Here is a 25,212-nt window from a genome sequence, read left to right as displayed (position 1 = left end):
TGTGAAAGGATTTTAAACCACTGGCTGCCAAATGCATTTATCCCAAGGGAGAAGATTTGAGATTTCCCTGCAAAGGCGCATCTTGCAGTCCATTAGGGTTGGGAGTGAAGCCACCCATGATTCTGCTGAGTCCCAGGCTGCAAGCAGGGATCCCCACTCCCAGGGACTCGCTGAGCCCAAATACTCGGTCTTTGGCTCTGAATTTTCCTTGCCTGTGGGCTCCCTGTGTGGGTGAAGGCAGCTTTTCATCTCCTTGCAAAAGTATTGCCCAAATGCAAGTCCTCAGAGCTGATCACTGCACCCAGCTCAGAAAATGAGTGTCCTCTGCTGAGGGGCTGTTGGGGTATTTGCAGGTCTTTGGGTCAAGGTCTTGCTTGCCTTTTGCTGTGCTTGCACAGTTTATGTGGCTGAGACTTTGCTGTCTTGTGGCACTGTAAAAACATTAATAAAGTAGCAATGCTGGATCCAGGGGGTCTGTAGACAGGAGTATGGAATGTTACAGTGACCCTGGGATCCCTGCTGCTCCAGTGCTGACTTGCCAAAGATGAAACCCTGCCTTGTTACTTGTACTTTTACAAGACCTTGTTACTTGTACTTTTTTTACAAGATCTTTTTGGCTTTGGTCTCAGCATCTGTCTCTAGGCATATCCACGTGCCATAATGCCCAGACAGTAATGAGGCTGTTTTGTAATGTCCCTGCACAAGTAATAACTCTATGAAATATTAACACTCACACGAAAGAAGAGGTTTATTGTCATTGTGCTTTGCAGACAAACTGGTGGAAACCAGTGATCCAATATAGACCTCTGGGGAGGTGTAGAGGATCCTGAGGATCACTTGCCTGGTGTCTGTCCTGTTTTCCATGTAAGAAGTTCAGAGCTGACTTGGGGCCTCTCATAACCAGGCTCTTCTTGACCGTACATGAGTTGAGGCAAGTGCCTTCAACACTGCTTTACCTGGAAAGCCTGGCTTTGTCCCGGGCCTTCCTTGTCCTTGCAGTTGTCCTGAATGAATCCTTCCTGTCTCCTGATGGGTGTTAGGTGGGTACTATAGGCCAAGGTGTCTCACTGGGTCAGGATGTTGTTAGCATAATAAGAGAACAATACTTGTCTTCAGACAAAGCTCTTCAGCTTTTTTTTACTTAACTTTTGTCACTGGATTCATGGGCTCTCCACCTCTTTTTTAGAACCTTTGATGCAAAGAATATTGTTGCAGAATGGTTGCTCTAAGTGTTCATTTTAGCTAGAGTGAATGACTCGACTAATTTTTGACTCTATTATTTAGGTTGCAGTCTTGTAAAGTGGTTATTTTTAGACAGTAGTGAGGAATCCTATACAGATCACAGTGCCTTCTCTCTATTTCTTGTTCAAGTTGAATGATTTTTACTTTGGTGGAAGTGCAGGAAAGACAGCCAGCACAGACATAGGAGGCTGTATGCAACGCATTTTCTTCACATCCCCAAGCTTAATCTGAAACTGTGTGAAGTCTCTGGTGGTCCAGACCTGTGCTTCCCTCTAATAGACACTGTGGTGCTAATTGTGTTATTGCTTTGCACGAAGGACAAGTGGTCCCCAGGGACCAAGATGACTCCATCAAAATAATTTCTAGAATTGATTTAAATGGCATTTGATCTAAGAATACTTTTTAGAGGGAAAATACAGTGGCATTAGCCCAGAGACCTGGCGACAGACTCCATCTTCAAACATGTTTGCATGCCAGCTTGTGTGTCTACAGCTCTACTGCAATGTGAATATGCCAACTACCTCTTCCAAATTTCCCACCTGTTTCTGTTATCACAATGTTCTTTCTGGAAATCCAGATACAAAATATCATGAAGCTATGTTAAGCTTTTTGCCTTGTCTTCAACTCTCAAGTTCTCAACAGTAGTTTCCTAGAAAAGTGATACTCTCCTTATCTATTTGTTAATTCCTACCATGTATCACAAGGAATTCCTGCAAATTCCCATCAGCCGTGACAAACTTATCTTGTAGACCTATGTAGTGATTTTGATGGCTTTACAGACCTGTTTGTTTTGTTCTGAACTAAATTAATAGCATTGTGATGGCCCCACTCTAGCACTGAACTTCTAAACCTCCCCTAATATACTAATCAGCATGTCAGTAGAATATTCCTTCTGGATAGAGACAAGCCTGGTGAAATGGATTAGACATTCACATGGCATTGCATAATTCAGAGAGCAGGCATGGTGCATATGATTTGCATTAATAGCCTCTACTGCAGCAGCTTCTCACAGGTCTCTCTCATTAGATCATATGTGGAAGCTTCCAGACTGTCAATCAATTACAGTAATTTCCTTTTCCATATTTATTCCATCACGATCATTGACAGTTACCATTAAGTGACATTAATACAATACAATACCACCTTGCATTTTCCAGTGCTCCTCTTACAGGGTCCCTAATGCATATAAGGCTGAGAGGCTTCATTATATATGGAAAAGGTGTCTGCTCTCCCTAGCTCAGCAAAGCGTGGATCCCCTGTGACAGGGAGGAGGATGGAGCACCTTGTGTGTGCGCCATGGTGTCTGGCAAGCCCTCTGGGGTGCTCAGAAGTGGGGTCTGCGGGCTTGCAGTGGAGGTGGCTCCTGCCCAATGCTGAACACAGGATGCCATGAGAGGCTGGCAGACTTGGTCAGAATAGAAGAAAACTTAAGTGCAACAGGTCAGTGCAGCTTGTGTGGCATGTTCAGGTGCCTCAGCACGGACCTTTTAGTATAGCTGTGGTTACAGATGCCTTATCCTGTTTGATGCCATTGGACCCTCCCAGTGAACTGACATGAGCCAAGTTTTCACATGTACCAGCCAACACCTAGGCATTCTTGTTAGAGAAACCAGAGCTCTTTTCTTCCTTCCAGCCCTGCCCTTCCTGTCTCACTGACTGCGCAAAACCTCCTGTGCTGCCCTAGGTAAGCAAGGTTCAGAATTAACAAATCCTAGTAGCAGTAGCATGCTCTACTGAATAAGCACAGGCCCAACAGCACCAGAGCAGGGCATTCTTTATGACTTCAAAAAACCCAAAGGGTTGATGTGGTCATGCTGTAGCTAATGACCTTGTGGCAGCTGAAGGAGCTCCTCCTGGATCTTCCTGTGTAAAATGTGTCAGAGTACCTATGGTAAAAGCTGAGACTAGTGGTCTTAGCCCTCCTGTTTGAGATCCATCCTCTGGGGACCACCTTGAAATTACTCTGAGGGGACAAACAGGGAGTGTGAAACCTGTTGGTAAATGTTATCTGAGATATACGTGTGTAAAAAAATTACTTCAGCAAACACTGTGCAGTGGGTCAGCTGGAGCACTGCTTGTGCTTCTGGCCATTTCTGGCTTTTGTGAGCTGATGTTTGCCAAGACATTTCCCATGGAGTTAGAAAGGCTTTTGGCCACACTGCACGAGTTTTCTTAGGTTCTCTTATTCCTTAGATCCCTGATGTCCTACCAAAATGATCAGAGGCTTAATCTTAAGTTTAGAAGGTGATCTTTGGGCTGGGTGGGAAAGGAAACATTTTTTGCAGACCAGGAGAAAAGCAATTGGTTTTGTATCCCCTATGGACTCTGCAACATCCTCCCTCAGTCAGTTTCCCCATACTGTACTAAAAATGCTGTTTGAAGAATGCATTGAGCTCCTTTTTCATTTTTGTTGCCTTTGTGCTAGGGACTGCTTCTGCCCCTTCTCAGTCTTGAGGTGCTTTTCCCAGCTCGCTGAGCTGACATGATGAGATTCTTTCACCACTCATCAGTAAACACTTCATCAGCAGTTCTGCACATGCCCAAGGGTTTTTCCTCTCTTTTCTTTGCTGAATTTTCTGGTGCTTCTTTCTTCTTCATCTCTCCTGCTAGGATGGACAATTTTCCACTTATTCCCATCTCCCTCTTCTTTGATACATGTCAGAGACTAAGCAGGATCAGTTGCCACAGTGTCCCCATCCAAGACCCTCCTAAAGCTATTGCTGCCAAATATGCTGGATGTCTTCTTTCTCACAGTGTTCCACTTCTATCCTTGTCATTCATGGGTAACAGTTCAATGATCTTTCCCCTTCTCTGTCCACTGAGCTCATTTAAAATCCAAACAGTTTCTGGCTGTCAGCTCTCCTGTTTGTGACTTCCACTCTGTTTACTTCTCTCTTCAAAATCTTCCCTGTCACCTTTCATCTTCAGAATTGTCAGTGCCTAAGACATTAATTTCATTGCCCCTCTTTTGTTCTCATCCGTGGCTTCTTATTCCTGTCCACAAGTTTGCAATTGAGAGGGTCCCCACAGTTTGTTGTGCTGCCATCCTGTTATTTTAGGTAGGCTTCTTGCTTCAGCTTTCCCCACGTCAGGAGCGGTCTTGGCTTCTGGTATTCACTGCTCAGGCTGTACCTCCAAAATCTGTTTTGTTGCTCTATAATCAGTTCTGCAGTTGCATGAATTTCACATAGAGCCTCTCCATGGTTTTAGGGTAAAGAGTTTTGCTCACAATTATAAACAAGTTTGTCTCTAGATAGGGATGGCCTGAAATCTGAATTTCCCTTATGTTTTAGTTGTTACATCCAGATGATAAGAGTCTGACTTACATAAGTATGTACTAGGCGTGAACTTTGGACACACTGTCAGACTTTCCTGAAAGGTTTGAGTGGCAATCATATCACATCACAGTTCTAGCTTTAGCCCAGGCTGCTTTTCCCCAAGACAGATAATGTCCTCAACTTCAGTGCGGGTTAAATAATACTCATGAATCTATTAATATGTGAGTTGTTACAGCTAGCAAATTATATATGTGGGAGCTTTGGGCACTTTCTATTATGTTTTACTGAGTTACATTTGATAACTAGTTGTAGTTAATTTCCTAATCATGCAGTTATTTGAGAATTTGGAAGTGTGTGTTCAAAATGCAATCAGCATAGTAGTTTTTTCTTTATAGAATGCATTGTATTGCTTTCTGATATTTATTGTTTCAAGAAATGTTTCCATGAAATTCAGTATTTGTACAAGAATTGTGTACTTGCCAACTCAAGAAATAAGGCAATGTTTTGTGTACTTCTGATCAATTAATGTAGGTATTAATAGGTCAAGCTCAATGTCATAAATGTGATTTTGGAATAAAAACAGATGAAACTTTAAATGCTAAACTAAATCTTGGAATAATAACTAGGACTGCTATATATTCTGTGAGTTAAAAAATAGTCAAGATCTGTCCTAAGAATTATTTCTTCCTTTTCAATTATAATTTTATGATGGATTTTTGTCTATTGTTCACAGAAAAATTATGTTGACTGGAGTTACTACCTTTCCATTTACACAGGACTGGAATGTATTGCTTTAGTGGAATATGTCTCCATGGAACAGCAATATGAAAGAAATGAAGGACTTCCCATGTGGCTGGGAATCTGAAGAGAAGAGCCACAGAAGATATTGCATCCCTCTGTACAGTTTAGGTGACCTTCTTTTAAGTCTGCTGATGAAAAGCGCTAAAATACCCTGTTAAGGGTTGGATGTTATTGCAATTATCTGCTTTTGCCAAGCTTGATCTAATGATGCTGCAACTAGGGGTGGATTTGTGTTGCTCAACAGGAGAGACACACAAAACAGTTCCTCAACAGTTAACTGGTGTGCAACCCCCTGAAATCAGAATTATCCTGAAGACCTTTAAATGGCGTGGGGAGTGCATGCACTGAGTCAAGTCCCATAGGATGGCAACGGGGAGTGGGATGCGTGGAGTAGTTGGGTGAGAGCCTTCACGTCCTCTTGGAGCAATTGTGTAATGAGATATATGGGACGGCTTAGTGATTTGTTAATGACTCGAATGCTGCTTCAGGAGAACATTTGTGTAAGCTGTGGAACAGTGCGTGGTATTTGTGTGTGATGAATGAGAATTTGTCATCTGAAATACAGTCAGCATAGTGCCTTTGTAGCTGTGTGCCTCCAACTCTCAGAGCCAGCCCACAGTGGAATATTAGGGGAATTACTCAGCAGATTACTTCCACGTTGTTTTTGTCAGCTTATTCAGCCCAACACCCATTTGATAGAAGGAAGGGGGTGTGAGGGTTTGTGTTATGCATTTTTGTTGGCATCTAACTTGCGGGTCTTTGAAAGGTCATGGGTGCTTGAAGCTGTTTCAGACTGGTCAGATCACAGCTATTAGTCATGGAGCATTATTCACCCAGTCCCTTTCTTTCCTCTTCCCTAGCTGAAGGAGTGATCTTTGGGAGGGAAACAATAGCTGAAGGAAACTGGGGTTTTTTGCCCGGATGTTAAGTTTTTCCACAGGAATTTAATTGAAATTATTGGCACACTGTTGGCTACAGGATGACCTGACATCCCCTGTGACAGTTCATCAGAGCTGAGTATAGGAACAGTCTTAGTAATTTTGTCTGCTTGTTTCCTTTCGTGTCAAGTGCAGTGGTTTTGCTGTACCTCTGTCCTTACTAGGAGACTTTCCAGAGTTTAATTGGTTTTTTGTTACAGGCTTATTCTGTGAGAATTAAACACCATTCCTCAAAGTTTCTCTTTCAGTTACTTCTTGGATAACATAGGTTTGGAGGTTTTCTTAATAAATAACTCTTTCTAATAAAACACTTTTTTTTATTAAAAAATGAATAGCTGGCATGCTTCCCTGGATGATGACCCTACTTGATACTTGTTAGTGTGACATACCTGCTTTTTGTACACACCAGCTGGTAGAGTTTTATGCTGTTAGCTGTTCATATTGCAGTAGAACTTTCTGGAGCCACCCACCTTGAGCCTCAGTTTGTCTTGGTTCTAAACAGATATTAAAAGGTGTTCCTTGCCACAAAAGTAAGTCTGTGATAGACAACTGAGTGAGACAGGATATTTTAGGAAACTAGCATGTAATTCTTAGTCAATCAGCTCCTGTAATGCTTATATAAGCCACCTGATATCTGAGTGTGAAGACTGGGAAAAAAGAAGAAAGGATGCTTTCTCCAGTGGAAAAGAATGGCAACTGTTTTATTTTATATACTGTTATTATCCAAGATGCGGTGGGTAAACTGTGACTTGTATGTTTTTGGACTGTCCCTCCAAAAAAAAAGTAAGCCCTACTTCTGCTCTGATGATGAACAGAAAGACCATTCAGTCAATAGACTGAATATAAATCCATGCTAGATCAAGGTTTTATTTAGGTTGCCATCTAAATTTTAAATACCTAGAATCCAGAGCTAATTTGAATAATTTTCTTAGTGTTTATTTTTATGTGCCCATTGAACAGTAACCTATAAATCACAGACTATCCAGCAGTAGATAGGTACTGTGATCTGATCTTCATGTACAGAATGGCTCCAATAATATTATGTAATTATACAAACTACAGTTTTAAATTATTTCCAAAGCAGTTCATGTTTTCATGGAGAGTGCTAGTTTTGTTGGTTTCACAGGACTATTTTGTTGTTGACATGTTTTTGGGAGGCATGGGGGAGCCTGTGTTTTCAATATCTGGGCAAGTAACAAGCAGAAAACTTGCTTTCTTCATACAGTTTCAATGTGCTGTTAAAATAACACCTGCTAGAAAATCAGAGCTTTCCCTGAAGGAGTCAGGCTGTGGCTGGAGACCGGCATGCCCCAAGTCTTGTCCAAGGGTTGGGTCCTGGCCAGGCGCTGCCTCCACTGTTCACTCCAGACACCCACAGCAGAGAGGGTCTTGGCTGGGGATGTAGCCCTTAGGGAAATTTGAGGGATGTGAAAAGCTGTTGATGATGGATCCTAAAGGAGCATTTTTATTCCTTAGGTATCTTCTCTTTTTACTTTTCTTGGTGGTCATATGTCTTGATGTGCTGGTGAAGTTTTGCAGAAGGGCCTGAGACTTGAACTTTTACTATAAGATACTCATGTTTCAGGGTTTGTATTACTTTGTTTCCCTAAGTGTAGTCTCTACTGATTTCACCGTGAAATAAATGATTCTAATCATAGCATTGTTGCTGGGATGGATGTTAGACCATAAATGAGCAAGGTTTCTATCAAGGAAGTGCTGTGTTCTTACAGCTGAAGGTTATGTCCCTGTGCAGATATCCAGGTGTGCCCTGGAGCCCATGGGTACTTCTCTGGGCATGGAAAAGAGAAAATTCTAGAAGGAAGAGGGCAAAGACCCCTGCAGCTTTAGCTACCACAATTCATAGAATCAATTTGATCAGAAAAGACTTCAAAGATCATTGAGTCCGAATGTTAGCCCAGCACTGTCCACCACTGAACCATGTCCCTAACCACCGCATCTACGCATCTCTTAAATACCTCCAGGGATTGTCATTCTGGGTAACCTGTTCCAGTGCTTGATAATCCTGTTGGTGAAGCAATCCCTAGTAGCCAGTCTAAACTTTCCCTGGAATTCCCATTTTTCTGTTTGGAGAGGTGATTAAGTGTTTGTCAGACATGGTATTCTGACATGTCTCCCTGCAATTCTCTTCCTGCCTCCAAAGGCACATTTAATTCTGTTTTACTAGGTAGTGACCCTGCTGGCAGACAGAGCTCAAACTGTACCTGCCAGGTACTGTGAGTCTGGGGATGAGTTTGTGGCACTTGAGAACATGGGGGTATCTACTACCCCTAGACACCTCATTGGGAGTATTGCAGAAGGGTGTGTGTGCCTGGGACCCCCCAGTGCTTGCTGCCACAGGGACTCAGTCAGCAGCCCCTCCTCACCACGGGGTGTAAATCATTCCCTGAATGCCCACCAGGGATGGGCTCCTCCCCAAAAGCCGCACTTGACCACAGCCTTCCCTACCCCCATGGCAAATAAATGATAGAAAGAGTAACAAAAGAAAAGTATGGGTGTTTTAAAGCAGGCCTTCTGCCTGCCAGAAGGCAACGACATCTACTGCTCAGCCTGGATATCTTCCCACACCTGGGGGATGGCTGCTCCATACTGAACTCTCCTTGTCTCCCCTTGTGCAAAGACTTTTAGCTGATCCCCAGTATCACATGCTCCTCTTCCCCTTTCCAGGCTCCTCATGGAGGGTCAAATGAGCTCCTAATGGCAGGCTTTGTTGTTCTCCCAAGGAAAAGGCAATTTTCCATGTGCCTGCAACCTCTCTGCTGGGGAGAAGGACAAAGCCTGGCAGCCCAGACTCCCTCCATAGCTAGTATTTGATGGCCTGAAGTCCTGCACATCATATTTTCTTGTTGGAAGCTTTGCCTCAATTAAGGCACAGGCAAAATTGACAGAAGGACCTGGTATTGTCACACCCCATCATTCTTATGGTGTTTTTTTTGTGCCTGCTTTCTCCATCTCAGTGTATCAGAGACTAATACCTCATGGGGGCCCATGTCCTTCACACATTTCTGCTTTCTGTTTCTGCAGGGGTTAGTTGTCTTGGTGCTAGCTGATCCCTGAGTTGCAGGTTTCAGCTACATGACCCTCCTTGCATTTCAGACTCCTGGTGCTCTGTGCCACCATCTCATGTAGGTGCAGGTCCCAAAATAACCTTGACACTCTCTGGCTGGGTGGGGAGGAGATATGCTGGCAGCATGGTGCACTTGGCTGCAGAGAAGGGGCATGCTATGTGATGTTGATGGCAGCCTAAATATATTGGTAGAGGTACAAGGATCAAGCAGTGGACAGTGGGTGTCAGTCCACAGGGAGTAGATGTAAAGCAAGAAGGACCAGAGGGAAAAATGGCAACCTGAAATGCAGCGGAGCTTGTGTGATTGAAAGGAATTACTTTTTAAAATCATCTGGTTTAGGGAGTTTCCATTCTTCTCTTGGCTACAGACTTGCAGTTGTGTAATGCCAGCTTTGTACGTAATCATAAGTGTAAGCATAATTTTTATATCGTCTCCAGAAGTATTAGAACGAAAATTTTTCATTCAAAAATTGCCAAAGGGAATTACATAGATAAACCTCAAAAAGACATACAAATCACATGATGGTTTAGAGCAAACTCCTTAAAACCTCATATATATTATTCAGCAAAGACTACTAAGAAATTTGATAGGAAAACCAAATTATCCAAAGCAAGAAAAGGGAGACAGTGCATGCTACATTAGCTCATTGCCTCCTCACCACACCACGAGACTGTCTTGTTTCTCTGCCTCCTACATGGTTTCAAGACCCAATGGCATCTGTAAATCTGCTGTTTGCTTCTTATCTAGGTATCTGCATTTTTCTTCTCTTAAACTTATGATAGATAGAGAATCATTGTTCTATCTACAGGCAGGACCATACAGCCAGGTGTTATCTGAACTTTGGATGCAGATACCTGCCAAGCACCTGAGTCCTGATTTGCAGCAACTTGCATTGCACCTCTACAGAGACTCTTCCCACTGTGCCAAATTGGAAAGGATGGATTTGGGGATGGAAATTCAAATGAACTGTTTCAAAGAATGTGCCAGGCTCCTTTCACTCAGAGCTGTAAAAGAGAGAAATGTTACTCATAAGAGGTAAAGGGTAAAGCAGACCTCAGTTTAGCTTACCTTTACTCTCTCAGCATGTTAATAATTGGTGTGTCCTGGCAGAAAATATTTTCCCTGACTTGTGGATAGTATCCATAAAATACATCACAGATGTAGCAAGCAGCTGCATTGTGATGCTGTTTTTAGAAAATGATGTAATGCTGCAATAATCACTTCTGAATCATTACTGATTTATGAATTGAGAATGTTTGCAAATTATGGGTAAACTTAGCTAGCTTAAATGAAATTCACGTCAGCTTGGTCAGGTGGTAATTCTGAGACTGTTGGCTGGTGCTCACATTAGGGCTTTTGCTCCATTGGCATGGTCTTTTTCAGCGGCTTTTCAGAAACAGTTCTATTTTGGTGGGCTGTCATGGAGGGAATAGGGAAGGAAAGGTAGAATGTTGACAGCTCTGGTGTTGTGCTGGCAGTTTCGGAGCTATTGGGGGAAGAATGACTTGATTCCAGGAATCTCTTGTTTCAGACATGTTTCAGCTGCTGGGGCTTTTAAAGAATGAGGGAGTAGATTAAGAGATGAAATGTGTGGGATCCAGAAAACCAGGGTGCTGCTTCTGGAAAGAGTCCTTTCTTCTCTGCATTAATATTTGCTGTGTGGTCAAAGATTCTTCCTCTGTCCCCCATTTCCCCAGACTTCAGTTAATTTCCTCATATGTCTGGAAGGCAATGGGTAGCTTGGAGCAGGAAGTTGGTAGGATCCAGTTTTAAATTCATTCTTTCAGTGAGGAGCTGTTAGCAGATGGACATGTAATTAAAGTAATAATAACATACCTAACATTTACCTTGCACCTTTTCTTAATCCTCAAAGACCCCAGCTGACTTTGAGATGGAGCACAACACGCTGATTGTGCATAATAATGTCACAGAATGTTTTGAGAGGAGGGGAGGAATATCTGGTCGATGGAAACTGCAGGAGAACATAGTAGAAGTACAGTTATTTCAATAAGACAAAATAAAGCTTCAGAAAGGTGAAACTGCCTATTGACAGGGTGTCTGAAAAGATGACAACTTCTATACCAGACCTGGTCTTTGTAATTGAAGGAAGTTTTTTGCTGTATAGGCCCAAACTGAATCTCTCTAGTTTAGCAGATGTGTCTTCTGGGTGTGTTTATAACAAAAAAACCCAAAAAAAAAAACCAAAAAATTACTTTTTCATTCTATTTTTAACTAGTCTTGTTTGTTTTTAATGAGATGGTTGGGTCCTGAATTATATTGAGGCTGGGTCACCCTAGTATATTTTGGGAAGAATGACCTTTTGTCAAGGAGTCTGTGGAAAAAGTAGAAAATGTCCAGACTCATGCCAGGTTAAAGCAGTCTTATATATTGTGCAGAAATAGTGGCTGTGATCAACAGGGGTACAGGGAAAGCCAACTGATTATGAAGACCAGCTGAAAAAAGAAACTGCAGATGGAAGAAAACTGCTTTCCCAGAACATCCTTGGTAAAGGCTTTCTGGAAATTACCAGTGGGTGCACAGACGTGTGCCTTCGGGTAGGATTAGACTAGTTTGCGTGACTGGGTACAGATCCAAGTTTTGAGAAGTGGGGTGTTGCACCCCGGGATCCCCTTTGCTGATTGGTTTATTACAGAATACTCTGTAGTCTGGGAAGATTAGCTAAAATCAAGAACAAACCATCCTGAAGGAGTTGGCTTTTCTGCATCTGGAATCACGCCATGATCATTTAATATGAGAGAATCAGCCCTATAGTCATGGAGGGAATTTCTTCAAGATCTCTTGTTCCCAGCATAGCTATTGTGCTCAGTCAATGGCCATTAAACCAGAGGCTTATTTCATTTTTATAAGAATTTCCTTGTTTGAAAAAAACAAAAGTTATGAGCCGAGTGCCCTATATTTGCTACTCCCTAAGTGGAATATAGAGATGAAGGAGGGAATTTTGATGATAGCCAACTGCTGATTGAGTGAATTGCTTTTAGCAGCATGGAAAAAAAAGTGTGAGAACACCGTGAGCTATTATTTTACAATTATCCTATTTTTGCCACTTTGGGCCTCTTCAGGGATCAGACTCTGGGTAAAATACCATTTTTTCTTCCTGTAGCTGCTGGATATAAATACACACCCTCCCTCATTCTTTTCCAAAATGTGGCTTTTCCCTTACAGGCAGTCAAGAGGACTGTGGTAATCTCTGGTGTTGCTTGCACCTTTGTTATATTTTGGGGAGAAATATCACACTGTTTTTACTTCCTCAGCAGGCGACACTATGCTCTTTATTACTTTGTTTAAACTGGCTCTGAGATTTATGGATGACAGTCCCTCTTTGGCCTTCCAGAGTACATGGTTTTCCACCAACCCTTGCTAGATCTATTTTGCCAATAGGGTAAGAGGCAGAGGATGTCTTGTAAAAATGTAGCAGAGTCTTAGTGTTACCTCCCACTGAGCAGGGGTCTGCCAGTGTTCTGGGCTAACTCTGTAAGGGAAGAGATGCTGCTTTGTGATGTGATGACCTTATTTTTAAAATAAGCCAGAACTCAAATGCCTAGAAGTGAGGCTTTAAATCCAATAGTAAAGCTGACCCATTACATAGGTCAAGATTAAGGGGCCTGTGCTCAAAAGTCTTAGAGAGTTTGTCATCAGAAAAAGAATTAAGTTACATGTCTAAAAATTCAGATGATACATCCACATAATTTTCTTGCTCTGCTTTTTTGTCTGTGTTTGAAATCAGAAATACCAAAATACCACAGGGGAATCTGCTTTCATGTTAATTTCTTGCCAAGCCAAGCTTGGAAACACTCAAAATTTCATGAGAAAGGTCTTTCCCTAGGGGCTTCAGTCCATTTGTACAGACTTGGGTGGTGCTGAGATGTTTCAAATTGTCTAGATAAGGATCAAATCTCAGATGTTTGACTGTCTCCCAAATCTGAACATGTTTGAAGGGTGGATCCTCTATTTGTGGTCTTCCTAAAACTGCGCACCAAGTGTTTATCAACACTGCTATGTACCTAAACCCCAGTGCTTCTTGTAGGCGAGACAACCAAAAGCGATTTGAGCCTTTAAGAGTGGGAGAGGACCTTTTGGGGTTCTGAGGGCATGTAACCATCATGGCTGTAGCCACTACACTGATTCTTCAACTTGTGCTTGGCTAGGGGTGCGTTTGCTTTCAGCTAGGCTGACACGGATCTGGAAGCATATGCAATGACTGCTACTTCATGGAGAATTTGAGTCAGGCCAGCACCCATCTGTTGTGGGAACAAATGAAAAGCAAGTACAAAATCTTTTCTCAGTTTGTGTCACGCTCTGTGGTATTTTCTGCCTCCAACTGATCCTGAGAATACGTGCTTTGCCTCTTTCCTCTAAACACTTCCTTTTCCCAGGTATTGAAATGCTCTTCTATTTCTCCTCATCCTTCACGGAAACAATTCCCAAAACCAACAATCAGGAAAGAAAAGAGAGTTGTAGTGGTTGGCAGGAAATGGAAGCAGCACCATAATGTTTCTAGATGTGTCAAGCATATGTTGTGTTGTGCTGGCACAGAAATGTGCAAATGCAATGCTCAGTTTCTGAGTCTTTCAGATTTTAGGAAATACTGAAGTGGAAATGAATAGTTCTGTGATTTGTGAAACTAAGTCCTCTGTTAGGACCTGATTCTCGTAGAAGATTTCCATGCAAACTCCACCAAAAGAAGTCTTCCATGTCTGCTCCCTGCCATAAAGCTCAAAGCTGCTGTATATAAAGTCTCCACAATCTCCTGCCAGTCCACTTGCATTTTTAGAGTACATCATGGAGAGGAAACAGGTTGTTCTTCTGTATGTCAGGGCCTCAGTGTTGGTGCCACTAAGACATTCATGGTGCCACGAACAAATAAAATGAGGATCTTCCCACAAGTTTGTCTGCTACTTTTAGATGTTTTATGGCTTTAATGACTGCTCACCTTTTGCAAACAATCCAAGCTGGTGTGATATTTCCACTGTGTCTGTGCAGCATGTGGTTTCTCCAGCTGCAGGAGTGTCCCTGTCTTTTACAGAAACTTGCTCACCACAATCATGGTACCAAAGACCTCAACATCTGCAGAGATTTAGCCAATGGAGTAAGGCCAGTCATCTTTGCCATGCCTAGTCAGACATCTGATTCCAAGGTGCCCATGAGAATAGACAGGTGGCTCAGAACTTCTATCCCTTGTTTCCAAAATCTTGGTCATAAAGCCTATCAATTTCTTGAAATGGTAGCTTGATAGAGTTAGACCAAGCAGAGGAACCAAACTGAAGCTTTCCAGCATACACTCTCTTGCAGACCTTTCGCTCCTCGATCTTACTGGACAAACCAGAAAAGCAAATCCCTCAAGAGTGAACTCCTTCCCTCTCAGGATCGCACTTCTGTTCCAGTTTGCCTTCTTTGCACTTTAATTTTGCATTTGGTTATGCATGCTGACTTGAGGGTAACACTCAATCAAAAGATAAAGCAAGTGTTTGCCAAGGTTTTAGTAATGCCAGTAGAACTTAAGCATATGTTTTGCCAGCTAGGGGAAGAATTAAATATTGAGACTTCTTAGTATGAACTAAAGGGGGGGGGGGGGGAAGCTCAAAAAAATTATTTTTCTATGCTTCTGATTATTGTCAAAATCCACACATGCATTAAGAAATAAAAAATTGAGCAGTTAGGATTTTCTTTTGGTTGTTGTTTTAAAGATTAGTGCTAGCACTTCTGCTTATCCTTCTTGGTGGAAGATAAAATATTTAAATTTGAAGTAATTTTATAAAGCAGCATCATCAGAGCTTAATTGTTTATTACAGTGTTCATGATTGTTGTGTAAATAAGATGAGGAAGCTATTTTTGGCTTCTGCCTGCTTGTCCTCAGAAGAATTCATAAGATGTGTACACCAGGATGGTGACTGAGTCCAACTAGAGCACCTGATAAGTCTCATTTGATGTGAGCTGTTTGAGGGGATAATTAGCAGGAAGGGGGTCAAAGACGAGGCCTCTCATGCCGGGCGGAAGAGCGCTCTGCTGATTGCAGCAGCCAGCTCTGCCATGAGGGGATGGAAACTGCCTCATCCTTTTCACTTGCATTGATCACTGAGGTGCTCTGCTGGCAGCCTTTCTATGGCTTCTGCTTCTGCTTTTTTCCTTCCTTTATTTTTTTATAGCCTAGAAAGGAGAGAGTGCTCTGAGGTAGGCTTTTTACTCTTAATCAGGACACATAGAACATATATATTTTTTTTTCTTTTAAACCCCAAGATAACTAGTGCATATGACCTGTCCTGCAATACAGGGAAAACAGCAACAAAGCTCTCTAGTTTTACCCTGAGGTCAGTGCTGCCTCTCTGCAGCTTACCTAAATGAACTGATTGCACTGAAAATGAAGCAAAAAGGGTCCTGTGGTTCTGGGGTAACAAATACAGTCAGGTAGGAGCCCTCTGATAGGGCCAATGGGGATGTTGGTGAAGGCCTCACTTTGCCTTTCTGCTATCCATGTTCAGATCAGGTTAACTACCAGCATACTGCTTACTTTGAGACAATAAAAATGTGTACACCTGTTTTCTAGCAATGAAGGAAATACCTAACTGCTAGTAGGTGAGCTGCAGTGGAAAAGTTGCTAGAGAGAGGGTGCAGGAGCAGGTAAATTTGAGATGGGCTTGCTCTCTATTTTGTTTAGGTCATCAATTATTTAAATGCCTAATAAGAAGACAGAATGGAAGAAAAGTTACTTTTGAGGGTTATATTCCACCTGTATCAGTCCTGGGTGAAACATATCCATGAGAATTTTGTTAGCTGTAGTTCTTAAGTTTATGCGCCAAGCTGAATGTGATTACAGCCTTTTAGGTCCCTCAGAGTGGTTGTGAAGTTGTATTGTTTGCAGTAGGGGAGGCTGGAAGGGAGGGATGGGTCAATGCTTGTGCTTGTAGGCAAAGTCACCTATGGATAGGGTACTGATTTTGTTGAACTGGAGCTGTAAATCCAGAGCAGAGGAGATGTCCGGTGGTTCTGGGGTAACAAATGTAAGCCGGTGGGAGTTGTCTGCTAGACACTGCTGTGTGCATGTTGCCAAAGGCTTTGACTTTCATCTTTCATTTTGTGCAGTTGATGTTGGGTGCCTTTTCTGGCTGAAGCTTGAAATCAATGCTCCAGGTTTATTTTCCTGCCTCCAAGATGTGGGCAAACTATTTTATTAATGATATAAATGTTGCATGCTGCATGTAGGCTGACTAATGTAGGCAGTAGAAATCCAAAAGAAAGGGAGACTGAAAATGCATTGCTTCCTCTTAATGTCCAAATGCTTTCTTGTTGATGCTTGAAACACTCCAGAATAGTTAAGGGAGCACAGCCCTTCTGTGTAAGAGGAGGTTTACATGAGCACAGCAGCTGTGGATAAGACAGACCTTTCCTGTAAAGGCAGGTCTGCTGCTGAGCTAAACAAGTAAGCAGCAAGGAGAGATTTTGGTGTTGATTTGTGAAGATATTAAGCTTGCAGTAGTAGTGGCATATCTAATTCTCCTTCTGTATGTTTTTTTAAGTTTACCCTTTTCGGTGAGAGTAGAAATACTTAGAAGGGAGGGAAAGCATCAATTATTTTCATTTTAGCACCTTCAATATTATTTTATCCATATCTCTCCTGTCTCCACTTAAAGCAGTTAACTTTCCAATAATAAGTAATTTTTTTAGATTACATAGGGGCCGCAGTATGTATTTTTGCTTCATTTCCCCTGCACACATGGGAGCAAATAGCTGCAAATATCCACAAACATTCATGTTTAAGTTTTATTTTGAAGATGAAGCACTTTTGCTGAAGTTGATTAAGTATTAATGAATCCTTTCTTTATTTTTTTTCTTTGGTTTTTTTTTAGTATTTAAAAAATATTTTACAGAAAATTCAAGGCCTCTGTACCTGAGGTGCCCAAGTGCCCTTCTGAGTGCTGTGTTTTCAGTATTAGCTTAATGGTATTTGTCCTAATGTGATTCAGGAATTTGGTGAGCCAGGGTTCCTCTGGGCTTCACCAAGGCAAGGGATCAGACACTGAAATCTGTTTTCTGAGGCACAAGTAGTCAGTCAACTATGTAGGTCAGTCAAACACATAAATAAGTGTTGGGGTGGAGAAAGGAAGAAAAACAGGCTTCTGTTTTGACTCCAGTGGTAGTGATGGCTGTATCATTGTAAGCCTCTTGGTAACTTGGCCGAAGATCTGGCTGAGTTTCTCAGCTTACCCGTTGAAAGAAGGTGATGATAACAATGGGAAAGGCAGATTATGGAAGGTGTTGTAATATGTGTGTGCATCCAATCTTTAAGTCTTTATTTTTTATCTTAAGTATCTGAATTGAAGGATAAGAGAAATTAAAAGTCTTAAATGATCTGTGAACAAAGTATGGTTGGTAGGGATCAAAGGGGAAAAGTAATTGTGGCAAAACTATAGATATAAAAACTTTCAAGTGAAATGCTAAATACAGCTGTGTTCTTGTGATCCCTTGTTCATGACTGTATGGCAATCCCAAATTTCTTCCTGAGAAAAAAATCTTGCACAAAGAATTCATTGGTTGGGTGGGTGAAGGGAAAGAAAAACAAGCATTTGGGATGTGGGAGTGTGTTCAGTGCCTCTGTCTTATCAGTCTTCCCTTGTAATAGTGGAAATAAGTCAGCTCAGGGCCTTTGACTTGTGATGGAGTGTAAGAGCAAATTCATTACTGAGGGATGCTATTTCATGCTGGACTTCTCTTCCTGAGTGTCAGCTATGCTCATGAGAGTAGTCACTATATTTTGAGACTGTCCCAGATAATCTACCATATCTATTTGCCCTCTGCATGTAGATATCTCCTCCTCCTTTACAAAGCTTTTGGAGGCATGAAGGAAGGAGCTGTTTTCAATTCACACCAACTTATTTAAAAGTTAGCTTGATGGAGCTCCTAGGCACTTTCCTCCCATCTTTCAAGTTCAAGGAATATTTCAGAAAAGCTTTCATAGCTCTGATACCTGAAAGGCACTTTGTTTTTCAAGTACTCCCTTTATTGAATTCTGAATGGGATGCCCTTCTGTGACACACACAACTGGACTGCTGTTCTTCTGATCCATATTCAAACCCAGATTTTTTTCTTTCCCTGAGTTTTTTCCCCATGGTGACCTAGGCTTGGGAAGTTGGCTACATCTGAGGCTGCTTATGCAACTGAAGTCAGCTGGTAAGAGCTCTGTTTTAGGAAGTCCTTGGTATGGACTCCAATTTGTTTCCTTTTTAATAAGAGAATTATGTCAGCTGAAGAGCCCTCACTCTCTCCTTGCTTACTCTGCTGTAACCCCCATGCCATGAAGAGCTCACTCCAAGGAGGAATAAATCCTCCACTCTGCCCTATTCAAACCTAAGGGCTGCCTTTGTGCCACAGCTTTTAGATTCCAAAGGCATTTTTGGTTAGCAGCTCTGCTGGATGCACAAAGGGTCAATGCACTAATAGGATACTGCACTGGGAAAGGACTGGGCTTTAAGGGATTCTTTGGAGATTTGATGCCCTGTGTGAAAGAGGTCAGCAATACTGCAGCAAAATTTTTAATTTACTTGTGGAAAAAAAGAAAAGGGCACCATAAAAAAGGGGAAGGACACTGGAAATAAGGGACTCTAAATCCTCCTATCCTGATGATGCTTACCCCAAATCCATCCATTGCTGATAAACCTAACCAATGCCTTTATAGGTCTTAACAACATCGAATAAATGTCCTCCTGGCTTTCCCCACCCCCTACCAATGCACAGCAGCTCCTTATTGTGTGCACAAACTTTAGAGATGCTGGGGGATGGTGGTGTCTTCTTTACAAGGAACATTGGTCTGCACCTGCTCAGTGGCTTGCTCTCTCATGCTGATGCTCTGCATGGCAGAAAAAAAGACAGCCCTTTGCAGAGAGTGATAGCAGCAACTTTTTGGTGATTGTTTATGCTTTCCTAAAGATAAAGAAATTGATGACAGGTACACATGGAGACTGTGCAGCCCCCAAACATCATGCAGGATTTTGGGAAATCCTCTCTTCCCAAGTTGTGTTGTCACACAGAGTGTTCAGCTCTGTTGAGAGTGTTGCTGATGCCTGGGAATCAGAGAAATGCTGATCATCTGTGTTAGGGTGAATGACATCGGAGCTGTGGGAAACTAAAATGAGCTGTTTTGACTCTGGCTTTGTCAATGTCTGTATGACTGAAAGCTGTGAGGCACTGGAATCTGTATCCAAACATAACTTGCACATCTGCAAGAGATATCAACAGTGCTTGCATGACTTTGTACAGGAAACAGATTTGAAATGTTCTTCTTATTCTTTCTTCCCAGCATATCAAAAAGCAAAGGGCAATACAGAACATCATGCTTCAGTGATGGGGAAAGGCTTTGGGGGAATATATTTCTGAGTGGATGCTTTGGTTTACTTATTAATTTATTACATGAGAGTTATTTTTCAATAGGAAGTATCTTTTTGGAGTTATACACAGTGTTGACTCCACTCCAGAGCCGCCTCCTTCTGGAACCACAACTGAAGCATTGACAAGCTACCTTTCATCTTAGCATTCGTACTGTTACTCCTGTAGTTGCAGAGTGGGCTGCTCCAAGGAGCAGAGCTTGATGCTGTGGGTGGCAGGCCAGGTTGGTACTGAAGCAGATAACCCCCAGCACTGGTGAAGGGGAAAGGGGGAATGCATGAGTGGGATGAGCACCAGCATGCCATAAACTTGTCTTGGACTGATTCAGGTCTCCGCAGACCTGCAGACTCAGTCGCATCATTGTGTTGCATTTCAGGAATGCTGCACACCATTGCAGGGCAGGTGGAATGGACTAGATGTTCTAGCTGTGAAGCTGGAGTTGGAATAAAAGGCAACCAAAGCAAATGATAATGAAGCATTGGGAAGACATGAGACTGATTTTCCTCTGGACTTGTGAAAATACAGTCTATAAGTCCAATACCGTCATGAGTACTTCCAACAACAGTGCTGTGACATTTTCTGAACAAAGAGATAGGAAGTTGAAAAGCTGGTTCTTTTCCCTTTGGAACCCTTGATAACTTAGATTCAAAATCAGAGGTAAATGCATTCATTTGTCTCTGGCCCCATTTTTTTCCATCCTTGACATGCCTAGTGATAACATCTCAAATTATTTACTGACAGTCTCCTATGGTCATGGTAAGACTCCTCCAAAATGTGAGAATGGCTGTACTGCTTCTAAGCTTTCCAAGTTCTCAGCCCCTCTGGTATTATAGCTATGGTGTTAAGCAAAATTGTATTGTTGTTGCAGCAGTCCTAGAATTGAAAAAGGACTTTTCTGTCCAAGTGCTCCCATCTAAGACATGCCTTGCAGTTAACATAAATTTTTTCTTTTGTTCATATTCTCCAAACCATGCACTTTGCTCTGCTCTACATCCACTGCCTGGTATGAATTTTTGCTCTGTGGCCTGCAGCAATAACCTCCTTGTTCATTGCCACAAAATCTCAGTTTCTATTGTACTTGATAGAGATTCCACCCTGCATTTTCACCCACACTCAACAAAAAGTAACAGGCATTGTGTTGCCTGCTCCCCAGCAAAAAAAGCTTGGCACACTGTCAGCTTAGCCAACTCAGCTTCCATCCAGTATTGAGGATATTGAGCTTGTACCTGGGGCATACACTACAGTTAGAAATCAGCTCAGGAAAAAGAGGACTAAAAAGTATCTGACCTGCCGGGGAGGAGAAGTGAAGCCTTTTGTGAACAAGGGCTCCTTAAACCTCCATGAAGATGGCTACAGCTGGAAAATCATATGTTTCTCTTACGATAAACTGTCTTGTGCAAGTGTTTTCAGGCACTTTGAGCTCTCCTTCTGTGGGCTTGGAATAGACCCATGAGCTCTGCTTGGCTCCTTTGGTTTGGCTTTGCTTTGAAGCCTAAGTCCTTTGTGGGTGAGTTCAGACCGTCTGCCTTGAGGTTCAGATTCTTGAAGGCAATGAAGTGCTGGGTGCATGGCCTATTTGTTGGTGGTGCTAAAATGAGCTGTGACTCATGCAGACTTTCTTAATCCTTCTCTCCCCGGTCTTTCTTGCATGTTCTGCTGAGCTGTGAGTTAACAATAGTGACATTTAAAGTTCTAGCATCTGAGTGAATCATCTTGAGATGAGGACAGCAGTTCATAGCTCACGGAGGTTTGGTTTCTGAGTGCGTCCCAGATGCAGCTGTATGTGCTGATACATGCCATACCAACACTGGGCACCATCACTAGCACCAGAACCACAAATCTGTGGGATTTTTGCTACCACAGGGCTCAGCACTGCCATGGTTTCACCTCCTTAAATCACATGCCTCCCTCTTTTCTATGTGCCAGGAAGATGTTGTCCTTGTTCTGGTGGTGAAGAACTGGGAGGCTTAATGGCTGGCTGATCTCCCTGATGGGGAGAGGTGTTTCACTCAAAACTGGGCCATCAGGGAGGCTGCTGATCCTGGAAGAGTGAGTGAGTTGGCTGGTAGGGTGCTGTATCCTTGGGGGACATCAGTCCCAGTGATACCTGGTGCTGCTGCTCTACAGTGAGAAGTCCTATAGAAACAGGTTATGCCTCACTGCCAGAGCAGGTCCCAGAGGGGTCTTTCAGGGGAAGAGTTTCTCCATGCAGCAGTCATCTTTATTTACTGTAAAATTTCTTTGCCTTTTTCTGACAATGGCAGGTATCAGCCCCTCTTCTGGGGAGCCATAGTGGCAAGAGATTGCTGGATTTTTATTATTTTTAATTTTTTCAGTGTTGAGGAAGGCACTGGAAGATATCCTGGAGAAAACTTCCACTAGATTTAGGGTTTTCCTTGTGTTTTATGGTTGGTTGGGGGTTTTTTGATTTTTTTTTTAATGTGTTAAGGATCCAATAGTTGAGACAGATGGCAAACCCGGGCAATATTTTTCCATTAAAAAACTCTCACAGTTAAGAATGAGAGCCAAATCTGTAAAACAATCCCTACAGGAAGAAGGGGATGGAAGGCATCTCTCAGAGGTAGATACATGTCCTTGGGGCCTTTGGATGACTTTGGTCACTCTTAGTGCATCCTGTAGTTGAAATACAGGTGTGGGGTCTGCACTGTGTGCCTCAGGGCACATGTGGTGCCTGAGGCCATGCCAGTGGGGTGATAAACAGCCTCTCCTCTCAAATTGTGTTTCTTGGGAAGCAACAGGACTGAAATTTGTGGAGAAGCTCTACATGTTTAGAGGGGGAAAGGAAATAAAAAATCCCACCCAAATGCACTGACAGTTAGGGTTTGTTCTTTAAATATCTTGTGTTTATGTTAGAACTGTTACCACAAAGCAAGCAACATGTTTTGTCTACAGATTGACCCATGCACCAAGTTTAGTATTAGCTGCCTTTCATTCCTTTTAGATAATCTGTTACTGCTATTAATAGAAACTTATGCAGGCTTCCTAGAGTCCAAAATTGCCTGGACATAACAAGAGGTTTTGCCTTTGTGTGTGAAGCTTTTTGGCTGTGTGTTTTTGGCCATTGGATTGGAAACAGCAGAGCAGGGTCCCTTGCAGAGGTTGAAGACTTGCTGTGCTGGATGGAGCTGCTGGGAAACTCCAAGGGGAGAAGCCCTCTCCTTTTGGGTCTTCCTGAAACAGGACACTGATGAGCTCCTTGCTGTCCCCAAACCTTGCCTGATCCTCAGCTTGCTCCAGGTTGCAGCCTCATCAGCCTGCCAGCTTTGTAGGTGCTCTTGCCCCAGTCCTGGCCATATGACCTTGGTTAGCTGAAGCATTTCTAACCATGGTATTTCTCAACCTGGCCTGTATGAACACAGCTGGCCAAGAGGCTGATTGCCTGTGGAGCTGCTCTGTCAGATATGAGGCAGGGTAAATTTTGATAGGAAGGTAGTTACAAGCTAGGGGAGAGCCTGGGGGGAGGGGGGTAATCACGACTCACTTTTTAGCCTGCATCAGCCGCAGCCAGCACAGCATGTCAAACTGCAGCCAGAGCAGTTTGGCAATGCTTACAAACTCTGCTAGTGAGGCTGACCACTAATAGAGCTTATAAAGTCAGTTAGATTTTTGGCAAGCTTTTAGACCACTGTGTTCCTGATGGAGCTTTTTAATGTCTCCTAAAAAAGTATCCAGCACTATCAGAAAGAGCCCTGCTCTCTAGAGCTGGGCCAGGACCCATGAATGAAACAAAGCTGACAGCACTGAACTGCAACAGCTTAGTTGGGAGGAGGGAGGAAAGACACACACACACACAGAGCAGAACTTCAAAAATAGAATATATTTCTCTGTTTTGAAGTCTCACATCACAGAAGTGTTGTTTCCTGCCTACCTCAATGTACTTCTGCTAACATGTTCTATGCAGAAACCTTCAAAAGGAAGGCGTGTTTTTTTCTGATGAAGTTGTACACCAGAGTTGTCTTTTTATTTCTGAAACATTCATGAACTTAAGAGGGATGAGTCCCTTAGTATTTTTCATTTCTGGAGATTTACATTTGTTGAGATATGAAAAAAAATAACCACAAGAAGATTCAAGTGGTAAAATACAGAGGAAAACCCATGTGTCATGGTCTCAAGCTTCTAGGCTAATCACAGCAATAGTTTTATGTGACAGGGCTGTATTATAGAAGGAAAGCTGATCTTTTCTGCATTTTCCCTTATTTGACAGGTCCAGTCCATTGCATATGATACATGTGTGGTGCCCACTGACAAACTGAGAAGCTGTTTTGATGACCTGTTTTGCAAGGGAAAATGGGAGATCTCATCATGGCTGTGTGCAGCCTGTCTGCAGGGAAATGGCATAAAAGGGGATGGAATAAATCAGTTCCAGTGCAGGCTCACTTGGGATAACTAACAGGGAAGCAGTTGAATGCCAGTGCATGTTTCCATGGGTGCAGAAATCTGTAAAGTTGAGCACAGTTAGCATGTGAAGGAGCAATATAATCTCTCTTGGTGCATAGGAAACTGTGGGAAATTAGCAGATAAGAGAAAACACTAACCAGTGGAGTAAAACTGCTGATTAGTGGGGTAAAAAAAAGGTCTATGTGTGTCTTCTATCTTTTGGTGTTAGCACAGAGCATTCACTGGCAGTCCGTCACTTGAGTTTAAATAGGATTTAAGTGCTGCTTGATTGCTTGAGTGAAAACATTTTGCCTTTTTTTTTTCCTTTGGCAGCTACAAAAAATCTTGAAGCCAAAAACCTTAAAGGATTGCTGAGTATTCAAGCACTTTATTTGTGTATGTGTGTGTTTCCCCCCTGTTCCCCCTCCTATGGTCTGTTGATGTGAGATACTGGCAGAAAAGAGTAAATAGAGAGAAATATATGTATTCTTTTATTATTTCTTGGCAGGCTGCTCACAGTATAGAGCACTTTTGAAGTGAATTTAGATGAGCATGTAAATATAAACAGTATCTCAGAAATTCTAGAAGTCTGGTTTGGATTTTTTAAGAGCACTTTTTTTGTGTCTTTGTCTCTCTCATTGCTTACATTCATTGCAAAGCCTATTTTCCTTTCTTTATTGAAGTCCTACCTGCAGGAAATTTGTACCTTCATTTTGAGGCCATTATCTGCCACTTTTTCTGTTTTAGCAATTTTTATAATCACCTTACCTTTCTCAATATATTATCCAGACCAAGATATGACTTTCTTCTGGACTCAGAGTAAAACTGCCAAAGTGCAAAAATTGCCAATTGTGATAAGTGCTCAAACAGCAGTGATTACTTGCTGTGCTCAAGGTGGAAAGTTTGTGTTTGTTTAAGGCCCCGTGTGCAGAGTTTTAATACAGAGATGAGAGTGATGGCCATATGTCCCTGCAAAGAATGAGGGAAGGTCAGTGACCTACAAGCCAGGAAAAAGCTCTATCAAGGAGAAGAGCAGCAAAGAACATCTAACTGCAATTACATCATAAATACCCC

This window comes from Molothrus aeneus, chromosome 1 (assembly GCF_037042795.1).
Source record: "Molothrus aeneus isolate 106 chromosome 1, BPBGC_Maene_1.0, whole genome shotgun sequence".
Lineage (NCBI taxonomy): Eukaryota > Metazoa > Chordata > Aves > Passeriformes > Icteridae > Molothrus > Molothrus aeneus.
The sequence above is the reverse complement of the archived record's forward strand: the minus strand, read 5'-3'. Positions refer to the sequence as shown.